Genomic DNA, 12,241 nt, shown 5'->3' with positions numbered 1-12,241 from the left:
ATAACTTGCTACTCCTTTTAGATATATATTAAAGTTATTGTATAACTTTTTTCTTTTTTTAATCTTCCTTTCCTCACCTCTGCCATCATGGATGTGGCTACCATTAGATACAAATATGTATATTTTTGTAAAACTATTCTATTAAAAATGTTCTTTTTATCAGTTCTCCTCTGTTTGCAGATAGTCTCTACCTTCATATGTCCTTTATAGTTAATTTTGTTATTCATAATAATCAAGGTGCCTTAGTCACTCAAAGTTCTTTTTTAAAAAATATGGCTGTTTTTAAAAAACATATTCAACATTTTCTTGGTTCTGCTCACTTCACCCTGATATTTGATACACATCTTTCCATGTTTTTCTAAAATTATGAAGCATATGCTTTTATCTCAAAATAATATACCAACATGATCATATACCACAACTTGTTCAGCCATTCCCTAAGTAAAGGGCCTCCCCCAAATTTTTAGTTCTTTGCCACCGCAAGGAAATTTGGCTTAAATATTTCTTCTTTTCTTTTTTTCCCCCAATCATCTTGAGAAATGGACCTAGTAGGGTAGAGTCAGTTTAATATGTCTTTGGGCATAATTCCAGATTGCTTTCCAAAGTAATGGGGTCAATTCATAGTTCCACCAACAGTGAATTGGTGTCTCAATTTTTCCCACATCCCCTCAATTTGATGCTTTCCCATTCAATCATTTTAGCCAATCTGATAAGTGTAAAATTACACTGTTGTTTTAATTTGAATTTCTCTAACCAGTAATGAGTTGGGGAATGTTTTTATATATCCATAAATTGTTTTGATTTCATCAAGAAATTGCTTATTCATGTTCTTTGACTATCAACTGATGAATGACTCATTTTTATAGAGTTGAGAGTTCTTTATTTGAGAAATGAAACTTTTATCTGAGAATCTGTCTACTTAAAAATGATTTTCTTAATTTTCTGATTTTTTTTCTGATTTTGGCTACATTTGTTGTATTTTTATAAAACTTTTTAAATTTAATGTGATTGAAATTATCCATTTTATACATCACACTACTCTCTTGTTTAGTCCTAAATTTTTCATCTACCATAAGTCTGATAGGTTATATGTTCCACTTTCTTCAAATTTGCATGCAATATCTTCTTATCTGGATCATGTATCCATTTTGATCCTATCTTGGTAAACAGTGTAAGATTTTGACCTTTGCACAATTTCTGCCAGACTGCTTTCCATTTGTCCCAACAGTTTTTACCACATCTGTATTATTTTACAAATAACTTGTCTTTTCACTTTCAAATCTAATGTTACTTTACTTTCTGCTTTAAATTAGATGTTTACTCTCTCTCACTGATTTATTTATTTATTCGTAGCAGATAGTTTTGATAATTAGAGCCTGATAATAATTACAGCTTAATATTTGGTACAATTTAACCTCCTTCATTACATTTTTTCCCATTAGTTCCTTGGATATTCTTGACTTTTTGTTCTTCCAAATGAATTTGGATAGGCTTTTATAGTTCAGTAAAAAAAAAAAAAGGAGGGGCAGCTAGGTGGCATAGTGGATAGAGCACCGGCCCTGGAGTCAGGAGTACCTGGGTTCAAATCCAGTCTCAGACACTTAATAATTACCTAGCTGTGTGGCCTTGGGCAAGCCACCTTAACCCCATTTGCCTTGCAAAAACCTAAAAAAAAGTTATTTAATTGGGACAAAACTGGATATATAAATTAGTTAGGTAAAGCTATCATTTTATTATATTTTCGCTAACTACCTATGAACAATTCATATTTCTCTCATTATTTAAATCTTATTTGTATAAAAAGTATTTTTTAAAAAAACAATTTTATCGATTTTCCATACTGTCCCATGCTTCTTCCTTCTTTCTCCTTTCACATGTTTGGCCTCTTCCACTCGGTGGAGTGCCTGATAGAGCAGGCTAGAGTGTAAATATGGCCAAGTCTAAGAATCACACCCCCTACAATCAAAAAGAAGCACAGAAATGGCATCAAGAAACCTAGGTCACAGAGATACAAGTCTCTGAATGGGGTTGATCCCAGGTTTCTGAGAAACATGTGCTTGCCAAGAAACACAACAAGAAGGGGCTGAAGAAGATGCAGGCCAACAATGCCAAAGTCATCCAGGCCCCAGCAGAGGCTATCAAGGCCCTGAGCACCAAGGTCTCCAAGGCCAAGCTCCTCAGGTCCAAGATCCCCAAGGTCAGTGCCTGGCATGCTGGTCACAAGATGGTCGCCAAGCTTCCAGGCCGTAGGGTTGGTATCAAACGTCCAGGCCCCATAATCACTACACCTGACTCTAAGATTGCCAGAACCACTGACCCTAAGGCTGCAAAGCCCACTGACAATGCCAGTAAGTCTGAGCCCAAGGCCTCCAAGTCTGTCACCAAGGTCACCAAGTCTGATGCTAAGGCTGCTAAGCCTACTGAGTCCAAACCCAAAGATGCCTGGAAGTAAAACAGCTAGCCCCAAAACTTCAAAAATAGATGCTTCAGGACAGAAGGACTTGTTTAAATTCTAAACCATTGTTTATCCTCCCAGGGAGGAGATAATTATTCACTATTTTGTACAAATAAAGGAAATGGTGAGTCATAAAAAAAAAAAACCACAAAATGCACAAAAAACAATTTGATCTTTGTAGGTGTTCTCACAATTACAATTATTCTTACAATTATTTCAAATGGACTACCACTTAATGGTTCTTCTAGGGTTCTGTTTGTGACATATATTGGAATGCTACTGGTATCTGTGGATTTACTTTATATATCTTGCTGCTTTGCTAAAATTATTGTTTCAACTACCTTTGTAGTTGACTCTTTAGGACTTTCCAAGTGTATCATCAAATCACTGGCAAAGAAGAGGTGGCTTTATGACCTCATGATCTAGTCTTTTTTTTTAAGAAAGATTTTGTTTATTTTGAATTTTACAATTTCCCCCCCAGTCTTACTTCCTTCCTCCCACCCCTCACAGAAGGCATTCTGTTAGTCTTTACATTGATTCCATGTTATATATTGATCTCAGTTGAATTGGATGACAGAAAACTCATATCCCTAAGGAAGAAAAATAAACTATGAGATAGTAAAATTATATATTAATATAATAGGTTTTTTCCCTAATTTGACAGTAATAGTCTTTGGTCTTTGTTCAAAGCCCCTAATTCTTTCTCTGGATACAGTTGGTATTCTCCATTGCAGATAGCCCAAAATTGTCCCTGGTTGTTGCAGTGAAGGGATGAGCAAGTCCATCAAGGTTGATCATCACCTCCATATTGCTGTTAGGGTGTACAGTGTTTTTCTGGTTCTGCTCATCTCACTCAGCATCAGTTCATGCAAATCCCTCCAGGCTTCCCTGAATTCCCATCCCTCCTGGTTTCTAATAGAACAATAGTGTTCCACAACATACATAAACCAGTTTGTTAAGCCATTCCCCAACTGAAGGACATTTACTTGATTTCACTTCTGTCTAACCAGGCTTCTCAGTCAAGGCCTTCCAGGTGGGAACGCCCAACCGCTCCCAGCCATCCCTTAGATCCCAGACCTCACCCACCACTGGCACCTCGGGTGGTGGTGTTGCTCTCAGGCCGGTGCCGCCTCCTCGGCCCACGTTGCAGTGGCTGGTGACGGGCATCAAGGAGCTCAAGGGATACGGAGGGCTTTGACCCGGATTAAAAAAAAAATTTAGTTCACATCTGACTCCAGACATCTATTAGCTGTGCAATCCTGGGCAAATTCCGTAACCTCTCTCTGCCTTGGTTTCCTGAGATGTAAAATGGAAAGACTAGTAGTCCCCAACTGAAGGACATTTACTTGATTTCTCAAAGAAGTCCATGACATCAGGGAAGTGATGCCATGACCAGCGGCTCAATTGGATTTGACTGGGGGGGGGGGGGGGGGGCCACTGTGCAGTCACCTGTATGGCTAATACATAAGATGTACGATTTTCCAAGGTAAGGCCTTAGAATTTAGCCAAAAAGGATTACTGCCCCAATTTACCTCTGATATACAGAATTACTAACCCTAAATTCAGCCCTGATGAGCAGGGAGGGGAAATGAGCAGGATTGATTTTAGGCACATAGTTAAAAGAGCTCCAGCATTTAAAAGAACCACTGAATGAGTCCTGGTCAGACTCTCAAGGCTGTACTTGATTAACACCTGCCCATATCTTCAGGAACTAGCTATTCCCGAATGTAAGCACCATAATTCTTGGGGTTCTGGGAGGGGTGGCTCCCTCCTCGGACAACTTGGAAAATTTTAGTTACATTCCACAAAAAGATTGGCAAAAAAAAGCCTCTCTTTGCTCTCAAGCTACTGAAAGCTCAGCTAAACCATGGCCTAATTGGAGGCTCCCCCAAGGAGAAGATGCCCCGCCTGAAACATCTCCCAGCCTCACTTTCTTCTCTGGAGCCATCTGGATCCAGTGACCAGACATGGATCAGGAGGGCTGGAGATGGCCCTGAATGGGAGGCAGTCAGGGTGAAGTGCCTTGCCCAAGGTCACACAGCAAATGAATAACATCTCTGAGGCTAGATTTGAACTCAGATTCTCCACCTCAGGGCCAGTACTCTATCCACTACACACCTAGCTGCCCCCTGATAATAATGATAATAACAGCATTTATACAGAACCTGCCATGTACTAGGTATGTGCTTACTGTACTTAATGATTGCTTGTTCCCTTCTCTAGATCATGCTGCCCCTGGGACCTGGCCGGGGAGAGGTAGTCCCTCTCACATAGTCCCAAACTGCCTTCAAAGTACAGTTCCAGTGCTCCATGAAAAGCAGCCCCTCTCCCCAGGAATGCTCTCTCGCTTTTGACATTATCATCTGTGTGTGTGTGTGTGTGTGTGTGTGTGTGTTGTGTGTGTGTGTGTATAAACATTCTCCAGTGACTTAAGGACTCTTGTCTCCTCCCAGCAGAATGGAAGTTCCCAGAGAGCAGGGACTACTTTGTTTTACTCTAGAGTTTATCACAGGCCTTCCACACAGCAGACTCTTAATACCTGTTTGTTGAACTGCATGGTTTATTGAAATGAGTTAGTTTCAGGTTATTGAATTTTATGACAAATCTTCATTTGTCCAATTTGGTATTGGTTTTGATCATTATTCTAACTTAGAAGATAGCCTGACTGCACAGGGGCCGCTGAAAATTCCTATCTTAGTCAATTCCTATCTAAAAAAAGTTTTGCTTTTTAAAAAGGTATTTCCTTCTTGGCATGTCTAATACCTCCGACTATCTTCTGGATGAAAGTATTCAAGATAGAGAATTCTAAGACTTCTGGGGAGTTTGCAAATGTTGGGCACTTTCATTTTTCCTCATCTCATCATACAATTCAATTAGAATTGAAGTCTTAAGTATATGTATTCCTACAAACTTTCTCCTTTGCTTCAAATAGAAATTGGGGTTATTTTTATAGGGGCCTTCTTTATTAAGTTCATCATCAATACTTCAAGAGGAAATGACTTTGTGTCCCGAGAAATGCTATTTCTTTCTTTCTTCAGGTTCCTGATGAAAACCATGATGCCAGCTCTCCAAAGAGTCCTTGTTATCTTCCCTTCCCTCTATCTGCAGCCTTTTTTCATCTCCTGATTTTGTCTTTTGTAAGAGTGTTGATGTGGTTTAGTTCTACCAATAGCAGGTTGATTCTTTGGTCATTGCACAAAATTCTCATGTTTAGTAGTGAATGAGTCTGGGTGGTCTGCTAAGTGTATGTTGCTTATTACATTGTACCTTCTTTTCTATCACTCCCATTTTTGGAAACAAAACAGTGCCAAGGTCAGCTAGGTGGTGCAGTGGATAGAGCACAAATCTGAGTTCAAATCTGTCCTCAGATACTTTAATAATGACTAGCTGTGTGGCCTTGGGATAGCCACTTAACCCCATTTTCCTTGCAAAAAGCTAAAAAAAAAAAAGCTTCCCAGAGATTCAAAGAAAAAAAAGTGCAGCCAGAGTCCCCTGTGGCTCACAGTCTCTGAGGTTCCTTGCAACTTGAGGTCCTCTCCTTCACCAAAGCCCCAGCTCTGACCATTCCAAGGGCAGCTCGAGGTTGGACAAGAGGAGGAACAGCAGCTGAGGGGCTGAGATTCCCAGGGAGCTCTCTGGACATGGGCATTCCCTGCCCTGTTGACCCAGAACAGAGAGCACGGCCAACGAGATGCCCAGAACTGGATCACAAGAGATGACCTTCAAGAAGGAAAGAGGAGGTCAGAGCAAGGATCAAACTCCTCAGGACTCTGGGGGTGTTCAGGGTCACCAGCAGCAGAAGCCCAGAGACCCCAGGCTCCTTGAGGGAGACCACCCAGCAGATCAGAAATAAAACCAGTAGCCAATGCCCAGTCTTGAGCCTTTCGGGTGGCTAGGTGACCCTGCAGGAAGCTGGGGACAGCCAGGCCCTCCCAGAGGCCCAGAACCCCTCCTCTCTGGAGTCTCACTGGTCTAGCCCATGCCTCCCAACCCAGAATTGTTCCCTCCCTCTGTCACCCGACATCCTCCCTCTCCATGCACCTGCCCTGGAGCATCCCTGCACAGATCGTCTTCCTGCAGGCTCAGCGCACCTTCCACCTCCCCCAGAAGCCTCTCCTCATGTCCCCTGCCCCCAGGACAGCCCCTCCTCCAAACATCTTGGAGCCTTTGTCCCGGGGCCAACACTGTGTACTGAGTGACTCCACTGCCCAGTTCTTTTGGCTTTGAGATTGAGTAGAAGCTGATGAGCATCCAGGGAGCAGTGATGCTTCCCGTCTCCCTCACACTGGAGGAGCCTTGGCTCAAGACAGCCAGAGCAGCAGGCAGTGCGGGGAGCAGGACCCCAGGCCTCCTGATCCCACCTCTAGAGCCCTCTTCTCGCTGGGTCCCACCCTCTAGAGAAGCTGGAGGCCCTGGGGGGGCCCATGTCCACTTGTGTCTGGTGAAGGGGCCAATGGGCTGCTGCTTCCAGTTCTAAGGCTGCCCTTGCCTCCCAGGCTCCCCGTCTCAGCCTCTCTCATGGGGTCCTCTTGGACCTTCCTCCCAGGTCCCCAGCCTGGTGTCACCTTGGGCAGGTGGGAGGGACCCGGAATGAAGCAGGTCCAGTTCCCTGGCATTACCAACGGGGAAACTGAGGCTCAGGATCAAGAGGGGACACTCCCAGGTCCTCTTTGCAGGTGAGATCAGGAGGGACCTGGCCCTGGGAAGCCAAAGCCCTCAAAGGGGAAAAGGCACAGAACTAAAGACTGGAGGAGTTTTGCAGGCCCCAGGAGAACTGAGTGGCCACTAGATGGTTTGGTCAGTGTTTTTTACTTACCATGGTTGGATGTTGAGGATTTGACCTCTGTAGGATTATGTTCACAGCCCCTGAATGAATATCAGACATGAAGTGAGATCACAATCAGAGACAATGAACCCCGTGAGCCAGATGGGTCTTTGGGTCCTCTTAGAGTCATGGAGAGATGTCTACTCCCGGCCCTAGATTCCTTTTCCTCTGTCAGGACTTCTCCCTGCAGTACAACCATCTTTTTTACCTTTACCAACTATGGTTCTCCTCCTCAGTTAGTCTATAAGGTCTGGATCTGCCTCAGTGGTCTTTTCCCTCACTTAGTTTCTCACTGGGTTATGAGACTAGTCACCCATCTCCTTTCTCCCTCCTGCCCCTTCCAATCCTTCCCTCTGCCTTTTTGTACCTCAGTCACTTTGGTTGAGTGTCTAGAATAGTGGTCAACTGGGGGGCAGTCAGGTGGCACAGTGGACAGAGTACCATCCCTGGAGTCAGGAGGATCTGAGTTCAAATCCAGCCTCAGACACTTAATAACCAGCAAGCTGTGTGACCTTGGGCAAGTCACTTAACCCCATTGCCTTGCAAAAAACCCTAAAAAAAATGGTCAGTTGAGTCCCACCCCAATGGGGAAGTGAACACCTTTTTCCAAGACATAATCAAGTGTGAGGGATGGGGGAAGAGGTCACCCAAGAAATGAGTGCCTAAAAGGAGGAGTGTGGGAAAGAGAAGGAGACCAGGGCCCAGAAGAGGATACAGATGGCCGAAGAACATCCTGGTCTCTCTGCTCCAATCAGGGAGACAGACTAGGAGGGAGGAAAACCAGAGGAAGCCTCATCCTACCTTCCAGTCATGACTGTGAAGAGAATCAGTACGAGAGCCAGTACAAGGTAGACCCCAGTCACAATCACAATGAAGGCCCATCCAGGGTTTGAGGAGTCATCACCTTGTCCTCTAGATATTTCTTCTGTGGACAGAGAAAAGAAACTTGACAGTTTTCCAGGGGTCTCACACTTAAAGCATCTGGCTATAAATAATGTAAATAAAGAATAAATGCTTGCTGATCAGTGAAGCAACTTGGTCTCTGTTCCTCAGACCTAGGAATCTCCTTGGCAAAATCATATCACAGGGTGTCTCCCAAACAGCTGGGGACACCTGGTTAAGCACACTGACTCTGTGTGGCCCATTGCTGCACTCGGGATTGTCTCCCCACATAGAAGCCACTGTCTCACCCATCTCTGACCTGCTTTGACCTTCTCTTCATACCTCACGTCTAATAAATTGCTGTGATATTCTCCCTAATGTTATTATTGTGTGTGTTGATTCTCTTTGGACATCTCTCACATCTACCCTCTCCGGACCCCCTCATGTCTTCTCTTCCAGATTATGCAATAGATTTCTTTGTTAAAAATTTTTATCTATTTTTATTCTGAACTTAGAAATTAAACAGGCATTTCTATAACACTAGAATAGAAAATAAAAATGATTTATGTATAAAACTGCAAATCTATTATTGTATAACTTGCTACTCCTTTTAGATATATATTAAAGTTATTGTATAACTTTTTTCTTTTTTTAATCTTCCTTTCCTCACCTCTGCCATCATGGATGTGGCTACCATTAGATACAAATATGTATATTTTTGTAAAACTATTCTATTAAAAATGTTCTTTTTATCAGTTCTCCTCTGTTTGCAGATAGTCTCTACCTTCATATGTCCTTTATAGTTAATTTTGTTATTCATAATAATCAAGGTGCCTTAGTCACTCAAAGTTCTTTTTTAAAAAATATGGCTGTTTTTAAAAAACATATTCAACATTTTCTTGGTTCTGCTCACTTCACCCTGATATTTGATACACATCTTTCCATGTTTTTCTAAAATTATGAAGCATATGCTTTTATCTCAAAATAATATACCAACATGATCATATACCACAACTTGTTCAGCCATTCCCTAAGTAAAGGGCCTCCCCCAAATTTTTAGTTCTTTGCCACCGCAAGGAAATTTGGCTTAAATATTTCTTCTTTTCTTTTTTTCCCCCAATCATCTTGAGAAATGGACCTAGTAGGGTAGAGTCAGTTTAATATGTCTTTGGGCATAATTCCAGATTGCTTTCCAAAGTAATGGGGTCAATTCATAGTTCCACCAACAGTGAATTGGTGTCTCAATTTTTCCCACATCCCCTCAATTTGATGCTTTCCCATTCAATCATTTTAGCCAATCTGATAAGTGTAAAATTACACTGTTGTTTTAATTTGAATTTCTCTAACCAGTAATGAGTTGGGGAATGTTTTTATATATCCATAAATTGTTTTGATTTCATCAAGAAATTGCTTATTCATGTTCTTTGACTTAAAACATCTTTGAGGTGCCATGTCACACTTCTCCGATTGGTCAATATGACCAGAGAGGATAATGATCACTTTGGAGGGGATGTAGGAAATCTGGGACACTAATGCTTTGTTGGTGGAGCTGTGAACTGATCCAACCTTCCTGAAGAGCAATATGGAATTACAGCCAAAGGGCTTTAAAACTGTGCGTACCTTTGACCCTGCAATACCACTACTTGGTTTGACTCCTGAAGAGATCATAAAAAGGGCTAAAAATTCCATTTGCACAAAAATAATCATAGCAGTTCTGTTTGTAGTAGCAAAGAACAAGAAACTGAGGAGACGCCCATCATCTGGGGAATGGCTGAACAATTTGTCGTCTATGTATGTGATGGAACACAAGTGTTTAAGGAGAAATCATGAGGGACGGAGTTCAGAAAAGCCTGGAGGGACTGGCATGAAGTGATGACGGGTGAAGCGAGCAGAACCAGAGGAACGCTGTACATGCCAACAACAGCGACACGGGGAGATGGCTGGCCATGATGGGTTTGTTCATTTCAGCAGAACAATTAATGAAAGACAATTTTAAAGACTTGTGATGGAGAATTCCACCCATAGGCAGAGTTTAAATGAAGACAACGTTTATCTTCAATTTTTAAGTTATCTTAAGTTTTTATCATTCTATGTTCAGCAGGGTTAGAAATATAGAGCTTTTAGACAGAGCTTGCTGTCTGTTGGGGGAGGGAAGGGAGGGAGGGAGAAAAATTGTAAAAATCAAAACCTTGCCAAAAAAAATGGATTGGCAAAAACCACCGTTGCCTAGAGTTGGGAAAACAGATAAAGGCAATATTTATTTTTTTTTAAAGCAGTCTGAGCAGACAGACTTCAGAAAAGACTCTTACCTAAAGTGAACTCATTCTGGAGACTGCTGTGAGATATATCGATTATACAGCACGGACGCAGCTCCCCTCAGCAGTTCACGATCAAAAACCACCCTGGGGGACCTGGGTCGGAAAAAGATACTGACATCGGGAGAAAACCCAGGGGGGCTGGGCCGAGCAAAGCACGCCAGGCTCCTTCTGGAACATTTCTTGTTCTCTCTCTCTTTTTCTGCCAGGCCCCCCCTTTGGTTCTAGTTCTTTCTCCACAACATGGTTCATGCGGCTATGGACGCGGTGTGGGTAAACATAAATATGTGTTTCTATGGTGAAACGGAGATACATGTGTCATTTAAAAAAGCGACTGTTGGGGGGTGGCTAGGTGGCGCAGTGGATAGAGCACTGGCCCTGGAGTCAGGAGGACCTGAGTTCAAATCCGGTCTCAGACACTTGATAATTGCCTAGCTGTGTGGCCTTGGGCAAGCCACTTCACCCCATTGCCCGGCAAAAACTAAAAAAAATTAAAAAAAAATTTTAAAAGCGACTGTTGGCTGCCACCGAGGTGAAAGGGGAGGAAGTAGGAAAATGGGAAACTCAAACTTCAAAGGAGTGAATGTGAAAAACTGAAATAAAACAGTGAAATAAAGGTCCCTGCCCGAGGTCCCGCTGGGAAGCCTCAGAGCTGGCTCAGGTCTCTGGCCTCAGAGAGACCCTTAGTGCCCAGAACTGCCCTCCGGGGGCGGGGCCGGGGCGGGGCCTAGCCGGCTGGAGCCCCGCCTCCCCTGGCCCACGCCCCCTCTGGCTCCGCCCCTCCGCCCCGGGTCCAGGCCCTGGCCCTGGGGGTCGGGCACCCCTCCCCCTGCGGATCCCCCCAGTCTCACCCAAGCTTCCCACCACACCCGCTGCTCAGCAGTTCACCGCCCCCCACCCCGCGCCCCCCGGCCTGGGAGTCGGAGATGCACTGTCCGCCCCGCCCGGCCCACCCGCACTGCCCGCACTGTCCGCCCGCACTGTCCACCCCGCCCGGCCCACCCGCACTGCCCGCACTGTCCGCCCCGCCCGCCCCGCCCGGCCCGCCCGCACTGTCCTCCCCGCCCGGCCCACCCGGCCCACCCGTACTGTCCACCCCGCCCGGTCCGCCCGCACTGTCCGCCCCGCCCGGCCCGCCCACTTCGCGGACCTTCTCGCGTTTTTCTCTCCTTTCCCGGCTCGGGGCCGGGGCCCCGCGGCCGGGCGGCCCCCAAGTGTCGGCGGCAGGACCCCCGGGCCGGCGCGTGTCCCCCGCGGAATTCCATCTTCCCTTCAAGTTTCCCGCGCACTAGCGGTGCCGAAGGGGCGCCTTCCTTGGCTTCTCCTGCCCCGGGGTCCGCAGCCCCGGGCACTCCAGAGCCCAGAAGCCTTCACGTGAGCAGACAGTGCCCGCTCCAGCTGTGCCTCCCGTGGTCGCTGGCAGCACCGTCCTGTCTGAGGGTCACCGTGAGCAGGAGGCGGCGGCCAACCACGAAGCCATCCCCCCTGCCCCTGGCCTGAGCCTGGGACCCTGACCCTTCGGATGGCCAAGCCCTGCCCGCAAGCCCTGGAGTGGAAAAAGGGACACGCAGGCGGCCCAGGAGGAGCCGAGCTGCTCCAGGCCAGTGTCGCCCAGTCACTTCTGTCTAACCAGGCTTCTCAGTCAAGGCCTTCCAGGTGGGAACGCCCAACCGCTCCCAGCCATCCCTTAGATCCCAGACCTCACCCACCACTGGCACCTCGGGTGGTGGTGTTGCTCTCAGGCCGGTGCCGCCTCCTCGGCCC

General features: G+C 45.3%; 1 long non-coding RNA gene across 1 annotated transcript; it reads right to left on the bottom strand.

Moving 5' to 3' along the window:
- Nucleotides 1-4,873: 4,873 nt before the first annotated feature.
- LOC141509688 (uncharacterized) lies at nt 4,874-8,716 on the bottom strand. The gene is made up of 3 exons (XR_012474694.1): nt 8,082-8,716; nt 7,272-7,321; nt 4,874-6,175 (listed from the first exon to the last, which is right to left on the bottom strand). It is a non-coding gene; the product is annotated as an uncharacterized LOC141509688 (long non-coding RNA).
- Between the last annotated feature and the right edge of the window lie 3,525 nt (nt 8,717-12,241).

Source organism: Macrotis lagotis, chromosome 1 (assembly GCF_037893015.1).
Source record: "Macrotis lagotis isolate mMagLag1 chromosome 1, bilby.v1.9.chrom.fasta, whole genome shotgun sequence".
NCBI lineage: Eukaryota > Metazoa > Chordata > Mammalia > Peramelemorphia > Peramelidae > Macrotis > Macrotis lagotis.
Note: the sequence above shows the minus strand (reverse complement) of the source record. Positions and strands in the feature narration are given on the sequence as shown.